Genomic DNA, 9,866 nt, shown 5'->3' with positions numbered 1-9,866 from the left:
TCAGAGAATTGTATATTGTCAGGAATTAACTATATGGCTTATTTGCTAGCTTGTTTCCAGGAAACAAATACCAGAGAAGCAGAAAGCGGATTGCACAGGACAGGGTTATCATCATTCTGGTTTTGGTTTATAGGTTTATTATTGTTTGATTGCCCATGGCAGTGACTAAACTCTGATACTTAGCAGAGAATAACTCAAAATGGAAGTGTAAACTGAGTGCACTGGCAATGATGACAAGTGATATCCATCAACTGCCTCTGAAGATCCTGGACTGAATCAAATTTTTGCATATTTTCAATTTCAAATTCTCACATACTTGGATCAAATCTCTCATATTTTAGGCAAATATAGTCAATGTTCTTACATAGTCAATATTTATGATGCTAAGCCTGTGTCAAAATAACTCTAAATGATCATATTTGGCACAATATTATATGTAACAAGCTCAGAATTAAGTACAAATATAATTACTGTGCTGAGGAAGGGAAAACATCCAAGAGTTGTTAGTTCATGTTTTTCAGAAAATGCACAGATACAGACTCACACATACCACTGTGATAGGCAGTAATTAGTGACTTACACTTTGGCAAGCATTCTTTAAAGGAAATATATATCTTCCTAAGGACACCTTTTTTTTCTGTGTCTACAGAGAACGTTGTTTCTACATGTAGTTCACTTAGAATAAAGTTCTCTATTACTTAGATAATTCTAAAATAGAAATAGTCATATTAGATAAGTAATTTCCTGTTGAAATGAAAATGCCTCCCCTTCCCATAGCATGTTAAAAATGATCATAAGATTAATAGGGAAAATTATTAATGTCAAATATTGAAACTGTACCATTTTTAACCACATATATACACACACCTCAACTTCCACTAAAAGGAGCCTATTGTCTACTCACTCCACAAAGTCTATAAATAGGAAATGAAGAAAGAACAGCAGAGGTTCCAGAAAAGGTAAATTAACTGACATATTATTGAACATAGAGAGAATAATAGTTTCTCTGCATTTAATTATGTTTTACTTGAGTCAATACTCATTTCAAGGATATATATATATCCTTGGGAGAGAGAGAGAAAGGGGGGTGAGAGAGAGAAATATCCATTTGTTTTCTCACCTTCAATCTTGGCATGTTGGACAATGTTAATTGAGCATGCACCCCGGGTCTCATCACAAGGATTTTTATAGCACGACTCCCTTCTCCATTGACAAAAAATTCACTTTACTAATTAAAATACATTTAGTTGGATATCTTCAGATTGACTTGTTATATTTTCTGAGCAGTTTTTAGGATTCCTTTCTGTTGACTTCAAACATATACAAAAACACATGACATCTAATAATGTAGCAGAGAAGTTTAAGATAACTTTGACTTTTTTGTATTAAATCATTTGTACCTAAACTGGGATTCTTTCCTGCCTGTCTCTATATGAGATTTTTGTGTTTATTGTTGGAATTTAATAATATCAATAATATTACTAGCTTCTAGTCTATTGTCTATTAAAACTTAATTAAGTTTATTACTTTTTCTGATTATACAGATTTGATGTTCGATATTTTCTTTACTTTACATATTTTTTAAATAATATACACTTAAAAGTTTGAATACTACATTCCATTATTTTTGGCATTTTGTCTTTTTAATAAAATATAGGCCCTGGCTAGCTGGCTCAGGGGTAGAGCATTGATCTAGTGTGTGGAAGTCCCAGGTTTGATTCCTGGGCAGGGATGCACACAAGAGAAGCATCCATCTGTTTCTCCACCCTTCCCCCCTCTCCTTTCTCTCTATCTCTCTTTTCCCCTCTCACAGCCAAGGCTCCATTGGAGCAAAGTTGGCCTGGATGCTGAGGATGACTCCATGGCCTCTGCTTCAGGCACTAGAATGGCTCTGGTTGCAACAGATTAATGTCCCAGATGGACAGAACATCGCCCCTGATGGTCTTGCTGGGTGGATCCTGGTTGGGCGCATGTGGGAGTCTGTCTCTCTGCCTCCTCGCTTCTCACTTCAGAGAAAATACAATAAAAAGGAAAAAAACAAATAATATTGTATTGTTTCTATGTTATTTATTCTTTCCTACAGTCCTCCAAATCATCTTGATCTCTAATCTTTGTTAGTCTTCTAGATCTTTCTAATATTTCCATAAATCTCTAGTTCCATTTTATCTATTTCCCATTTATTTGCATTATAAATGATTTTTATCAATTGTCTTATTCACATCTCTGATTAAGTTTTCTACATTGTTGAACCAGTTTTCACTGCTTCTGATAGCACTCATCCAGTTGCTCTCCTATCTGTCTTCCAGTTGTCAGGGAGTAATCATCTTATAGTTTTATTTTTTATTTATCCTTTTTATGCAATGTGCATACTTTTTAGTTAAAATATTTGCATAAATCCTCTATTGTTGAATAGAATAACTTTTGTTCAATTCTTATATTTGACAAAATAAATATTTGGGATAAAATTTTCTTGGCTACCTTCCGGTTTTTACCTTTAATTTTCATGGCTTCCTTTTACTAGGAATGTTTTACTACTCATGTATAACATTGAATCTTCTACTTAGATCTTGTATTGAAATTCTGTAAGTTGAAGAATGATATTCAATAAATTACATGGTTTAGATAAATAAATATATACATGTATGTATATATCTCCATGGGAGTGTGGGCTCAGTGGAATAAATCTTTTCTCTTTTTATATATACAGTGTGCCTGTAAAGTCACGGTGCACTTTTGACTGGTCACAGGAAAGCAACAAAAGATGATAGAAATGTGAAATCTGCACCAAATAAAAGGAAAACTCTCCCAGTTTCTGTAGGATGATGCGACAGCATGTGTGCCTGCGCAGATGATGATGTAACACTGTGTATACAGTGGAGCAGCCCACGGCCATTCCAGTCAAGATGTGGACGGTACAGAGGAAAGTTCAGTGTGTTCCGTGGCTTGCTAAATTAGAATCCGTGACCAAAGTGCAACGTGAATATTGGCGTGTTTATAATGAAACGCCACCACATAGGAATAACATTACTTAGTGGGATAAGCAGTTGAAGGAAACCAGCAGTTTGGTGGAGAAACCCCGTTCTGGTAGGTCATCAGTCAGTGATGAGTCTGTAGAGGCTATACGGGATAGCTATCTAAGGAGCTCTAAAAACTCTGTGTGTGAGCCCACATCAAACTGCATAGGTATGAAACTGGGAGAGTTTTCCTTTTATTTGGTGCAGATTTCACATCTATTGTCTTTTGTTGCTTTCCTGTGGCCGGTCAAAAGTGCACCATGATTTTACAAACACACTGTATATGAGCCATATAATGTCTTTTTGAGCTACCTAGTAATACTTATATTGGTTAATTTCCTGTTTTTATTTTGTTAAATTTATTGAAGTGACATTGGTTAATAAAATTATATAGGTTTTAAGCATATTATTCAAGTACATAATGTAACCTGTATATTATATTGTGTGTTCACCACCCAAAGTCAAGTCTCCTTCTGTCACCATAATTTGACCCCCTTTACACTCTTCTACCTCCTCCACAACCCTTCAAAAGTTAATCTTCGATGCCTTGTTCAAGATTAAGTTATAAAAATACTGTAACTTACCTCTTTATCCTTTTCTTTTCTCTCTTGCTCTGATGAGATAAGCTGCCATATTTGAGCTGTGCTATAGAGCAGTGGTCCCCAACCCCCGGGCCATGGACCGGTACCAGTGCACAAAGAAAGAATAAATAACTTACATTATTTCCGTTTTATTTATATTCAAATCTGAACAATGTTTTATTTTTTAAAAAATGGCCAGATTTCCTCTGTTACATCCATCTAAGACTCACTCTTGATGCTTGTCTCGGTCACATAATACATTTATCTGTCCCACCCTAAAGGCCGGTCTGTGAAAATATTCTCTGACATCAAACCAGTCCGTGGCCCATAAAAGGTTGAGGACCACTGCTATAGAGAGTCCAACATGGCAAGGAACTGTGAGAAACCTCCAGACAACAGCTAATGAAGAGCTAAGTCTGACAACAATCACGTAACTGAACTTGGAAGTGAATCCTTCCCCAGTTATGTGTTGAGATAATTTTGGTCTTGACTGAAATTCTGATGGTAGCCTATAAGAGACCTTGAAACAGAAGACCCACATAAACTTCACCCAGATTCCTGACCTACAGAAGACATGTGATAATAAAAATGTTGTTTTAAGCTACTAATGTTGGGGATAATTTGTAATAACTAATACACTGAGTTAGACTATATAAGCTCTTCTTTGATAAGTCATGGTCTGCTAATATAAGAATCATTTTTGTTTTCATAAGGAAGTGAAAAAAGTTATAGGCCAGAGATAAATACTTCTAATGGTAAAAATAAGACTTTTACTCAGACAAGGACTTAGAAAGAAGAATTGAGGTACTTAATAAAATTATTAGGAATATCGCAATGTGCTTTGCAATCCTGTTTCCTCCACATTGTCAAGTGAAATCTTTAGTAAAATCTACAATACTAACAAGTTTTAATTATTGAGTTGCTGCTGGTCAAATAAGTTTTTAAATATGACATATATGTTTGCTCACTTTTGGTGTGGGAGATAGACTGTAAACTGGCAAAGTCATTATAGCCTAAGGCTTAGTTTTAAGACAAAGCTTTTCCCCACACCCTTGACTGATTGCATGATGTAGGGTGGTGAACTCTCATGAGGAATCCCATTATGCCTCAGATAAGTGACCTTTGTATCAGAGACTTTCTTGTTTGTATATTGGATTAAAGGTTTTGATTTCTACAATATAAAATTGGGCAGACTGAGAGCTTGCTCTCTCTTGGTTCTTGAGATTAGCATTGGAGAGCAGAGAGCAGAGAAAGGGCCACGTGAAGAAGAGGCAGCCAAGATGGCGGAGTGCTGAAGGAGAAGCCAGTTTGTGCAGAGAGAAGGAGATGGGAAACAGAGGTGAATAAAACTGGTGAGGTTAGAAACCTTTGATTTTAGAAAACTCAGATAAATCAGTGGCTTTGGGAGCCCTGAATGGAAAGGGAAGTGTTTTCCCACTGTGTGTATTTCTTGCCCACCGGGTGCAAGCTAGGATTAAAGCTAATGGCCCACCAGTTCTTGGCTCCATTGTTTTATTACCGTCTGTCCAAATCTAATGCAAACCTGCATGGGCCAGGCTGCTGTGATGGTGACCATAGCTATTGGCTCTACAGTTGCATCTCCCCTGAAGGGAATGTGGTACTGTATTGTGAATGACATAAAGGTGAGGATAGGAAACGTTGAGAAGAGTTTTGAGAGGCCAAGAACAATAGCATTACACTTTGTTTATTTCAAATTAAGTTTACCACTTTGTTAGTTGCCTAAATAATATGGCTTCAACTAAATTAAATTACAGACATGTTTATTTTGGAGGAAATGCCTATTGGATGATGCTTATGAACCCAGATTACTAACTGTCAAAATCAGTGAATAGTACAACATCTAATGTTACTAAGCTAAACATTTGGGAAGAAATATAGACTAGGAAACATATATATATATATATATATATACACACACACACACACACACACACACACACACACACATATATATGTATATGTATATATACTTTGTGTTCAGAATTTTGTTTGACATTTTTATGAGAATTTTGTTATAAAAACATTTGGTTTTGGCCTTTAAATATATTTTCAGGGAGGTATTCAGGCTATCATGTAATAAATGGACTTCTGAAAGAACGTCTGTCCAATATACATGTAATAGAAAGTTACTGGGGATAAGGAAAAGCCCATAACATATCATAATCATGTTATGAACTGGACATCAGTTGATGTAGAAGAATTCTACATTTATATTATCTTTATTTTGTGTATTTCTTAATGCACTTAGAGATAACCATAAGATATGAAAGGCATTCAAGATATCAAATGATGTAGTTTTCCCAAGTCTTTGGCAAGAGTCTCTAATTAGAATTCTGACTTAAATGAAAATATATGCAATGCTTATTTTGAAGAAAAAAAACCTCTAGTGTGCAAACAGAAAATTATTTGTCTTTCTTACCTCCTGTCTCTCTGAATGGGATAATTTTTTTCACTATCCTCAGAGAAATCTCTGAGATAAACACTCTTTATCATTCTTAGGTAGTAAATAATCTAGTAATTTCTAGCTATGATAACCATTCTATTTAAATAATTTTAAATGATTGGTCCAGAGTAATAAATATTCTAAACTTCATTTTAGGGTGAATATCTCCTTAGCCCAGCTCAGACCTGCTGCAAGCCTGGAAGTCTACAATGTAATAAAGGCAAAAGAGTGGCTTCTCTTCCAATTTTCCCACTTTTTTCTTCTCCTTTTCACCAGCAACCTGATTGTGTGTTCTAATTCTTTCCTGTTTGAAGCTGGGAGGGAGCAGTGGTGAGACAAGATGTCACTGTCCTTTTCTGGCGTTCATGCTCTCTGTGCTTGGCGGGTGAACTCAGGGAGCCCTGGATGTGAGGCGGGATCTTAAAAGCTAACTCTTTCCCTTATAGAGCCTTTGTGCGGTTCCTGAGAGACCCTATTGGGCCGGCAGCGGCCACCGTGGCCATGCAGGTTCCCACTGGATTTGAGCAGACAGTAAAGGAACTGTGGAGCCAGAAAATGGTGGGCCATTCTGTTTATTAAAGTCTGCTAAAGGCAGATGAGCAGGGAAGACCACTTCCCTCTCACTCAGGGCTCCCAAAGCCCTGACTCATTGCTCAGCTTCTCCAGGACTCAAAGTCTCCCATTAGCCTCAGAACCCCAGCCAAACAAGCTGGGCAGAAATATCTCTCTCTCTCTCTCTCTCTCTCTCTCTCTCCCACCTTCTCCAGCAAAACCAGCTGGGGGGAGGGAGACCCTTCACCAGCAAACAATGGCCCCTCCAAGCAGGAAGGCAATTCGCAATTTACAATCTGCCGCCCTGAGGGCAAGCACCACACCCTTCCATAGAAAGACATAAGAGCAAACCTAAAACATTTGTTGCAAACTTATTTGCCCAACAGACCTGTTGTTACCTTTGATTCCCTTATTTTAGATAATGTCTCCTTTGCCTACAGTTTTACTTATCTGTTTGGGTTTTGAGGGTCCTTTCTGCACATATGACTCTGTCAGGGTCCCATGGCTTCTTTGGGCACCTGTCCCAAGGAAAAATCCTTTTGCAGTCCTTCCAGATCTGTTCTTCCTCCCTTTCTGATCATATGTGCCCCGGAGAAGCCATGCTAAGACAGGTCTTCCCAGCATTGTCATTACTGTGTCCTTCAACATGCTAGCCAGGCACAGGTTCTAATTTCATTCTTACTCTGATTTTTGCTTTAACTAACATACTGCTGGGGTCATGGGTCGAGTTCTCTGGTCTCTATGAAGTCCCTCATCTTGTTTACGTGAGGCTACTGCGTATTGGAGAGAGAGATATGTAATAGAATGTCACACATTTTTTTCCCCAAATAAAATATTCCACTGATTTTGGTTAACAACATTGTTTCTTGTATATTTTGGGGTGGCTAATGAACCAAGGGTTGCCAAGTATTTTCAGAATTTTGTATAATTCTGCAGAGATGATTTAGCATTTCACTTTAAGACATGGAAGCATGTTCTATCTCCCAACAGGTATTGTTATTTTTAGAACTGGAGCTTGGTATCTGAAGCAATGGGAGCAGCAAGGCACAGAAGTGAGGGGTCATTGATCAGAAAATACCAGTGTGACATAAAAATACCAGTGTGACATAAAAACAAATCAAGTTCCATGTCTTCAGGACACCTTTTCTTACCACTCTCTTCTACCTCATTAAACTCTTAATAACTCTGTGACTCACACTGTCTTAAAAGCATTTCAGCATGTGCTGCCTTCTCTGGAAATTCAGTATTTTAAATATGTACATTAGCTTTTAAACTGATTTTTTTGGTTTTGTAGAGGAAACGTTTCTTATTTGCTTCATACTCTACACTACAAAAGGAATGCATATAATAAATACTAAGTAAGTGTATGTGAATAAGTTTGTAAATTTGTCTTTATTGCAGAAATTTTACTGGGGGTGGGTGTTCCATAGAAGTCAAGCATTACTTGGTGCTTAAGTTTAGCAATAGCTGAGACTACTACTGATTGTAGTAGAGGACAAAAATAGCCAAGTTTACATCAGTAACAAATACTCCTTTTTTTATATACATACTCCTGCATATTCACATACTCATCATTTTAAAAACTGGTTTGATGACAACGATTGAAGGTATCATTTGGGCCAGGTATTATAATCATCTATTTTTCCCTTGTTAACATCTATAAGAATAAATTATATTGCATGTAAAAAAATCCAATTAGTTTTATGTTATTTTGGAAAATAATAAGTAGGGGGTTTTATCATTAGTTTCATTAGGCAATGTTTATTTTGGTGGTTTTAAGCTGGATTGAAAGCCTTTAGGTACTCTAAGAATAGATCTTTTCTGACAAATTATGACCCTGTTGAGACAGTGTGTTATCACATTTTATACCTGTTGGAAAATATAATTGATGAGAAAAAGTATTATGTAATATCACATATATAAATAACTTTTCTATGGCTGGCTCATATGTTAGAAATAATCCTCAGATTGAAATGATCTTTTATTGCTTCTATGTGTAAGAATATGTCAGCGCCAATGAGGAACTCCAGCAGGAAAGCACTAAGCTGTCTTTTTCAATACAAGTGCCAGGGCTAAGAAATGATAAATCAATATGACTTCAGAAGATAAGCTTTTAATTAAATAATACTCCCAAGTCATTCTTTCTGTTTCCTTTGAGTTCTTTGTGAAAATTTCTCTAATTCGGCTTCTATGTGTAAATGTATGAATACATTCACTCTGACTCTAGATAGCTCCACAATTTCCTTCTCATATTTTTCTACTTATTGTAAAATGTCACTGTTAACATTTCCAGAATATTTTACTTGGCACTTTGTGTGTTAGTGCCCAGCTTCTGTCAGCGTTCAAGTTTTAAATGTTTGTAAATAGAAAAAAGAAACACTTTACCATAAATTTTTGAAGTGTTGAAACAGAAAAACAAAGTTTAAAAGTGAAATTTAACGAGAGCTTTTCTGAGTTTGTGGACCATTTTACTTCTATGTTGTGAAAGTGTCTTTTTTTTTTAAGATAAAATTAATTTTAATAACATTTATCCCAATAAATTTAAAGTATTACCATTTGAACATCCAATCAATATAAGATTATTAATGAGATAATTTACATTTTCATAGTCTTTGAAATTTATTTATTTATTTATTTATTTTTTATTTATTTATTTTTTTTTCATTTTTCTGAAGCTGGAAACAGGGAGAGACAGTCAGACAGACTCCCGCATGCACCCGACCGGGATCCACCCGGCACGCCCACCAGGGGTGGTGCTCTGCCCCCCAGGGGGCGATGCTCTGCCCATCCTGGGCGTCGCCATATTGCGACCAGAGCCACTCTAGCGCCTGAGGCAGAGGCCACAGAGCCATGCCCAGCGCCCGGGCCATCTCTGCTCCAATGGAGCCTTGGCTGCGGGAGGGGAAGAGAGAGACAGAGAGGAAAGCGCGGCGGAGGGGTGGAGAAGCAAATGGGCGCTTCTCCTGTGTGCGCTGGCCGGGAATCGAACCCGGGTCCTCCGCACTCTAGGCCGACGCTCTACCACTGAGCCAACCGGCCAGGGCAGTCTTTGAAATTTAGAATGTGTTTTATTTTTTCTTATTAATTTTAATGCAGTGACATTGATAAATCAGGGTACATATGTTCAGAGAAAACATCTCCAGATTATTTTGACATTTGATTATGTTGCATACCCCTCACCCAAAGTCAAATTGTCTTGTCACCTTCTGTTTTTCTTTGTGCCCCTCTCCTTCCTCCACCCCCTCTCTCTCCTTC

The 9,866-nt window shown here is 37.1% G+C and overlaps 1 non-coding gene across 1 annotated transcript; it reads right to left on the bottom strand.

The window, feature by feature from the left end:
- Positions 1-9,579: 9,579 nt before the first annotated feature.
- Positions 9,580-9,655, bottom strand: TRNAS-AGA (transfer RNA serine (anticodon AGA)). The gene has a single exon. It is a non-coding gene; the product is annotated as a tRNA-Ser (tRNA).
- Between the last annotated feature and the right edge of the window lie 211 nt (positions 9,656-9,866).

This window comes from Saccopteryx bilineata, chromosome 4 (assembly GCF_036850765.1).
Source record: "Saccopteryx bilineata isolate mSacBil1 chromosome 4, mSacBil1_pri_phased_curated, whole genome shotgun sequence".
NCBI lineage: Eukaryota > Metazoa > Chordata > Mammalia > Chiroptera > Emballonuridae > Saccopteryx > Saccopteryx bilineata.
The sequence above is the reverse complement of the archived record's forward strand: the minus strand, read 5'-3'. Positions and strand labels throughout refer to the sequence as shown.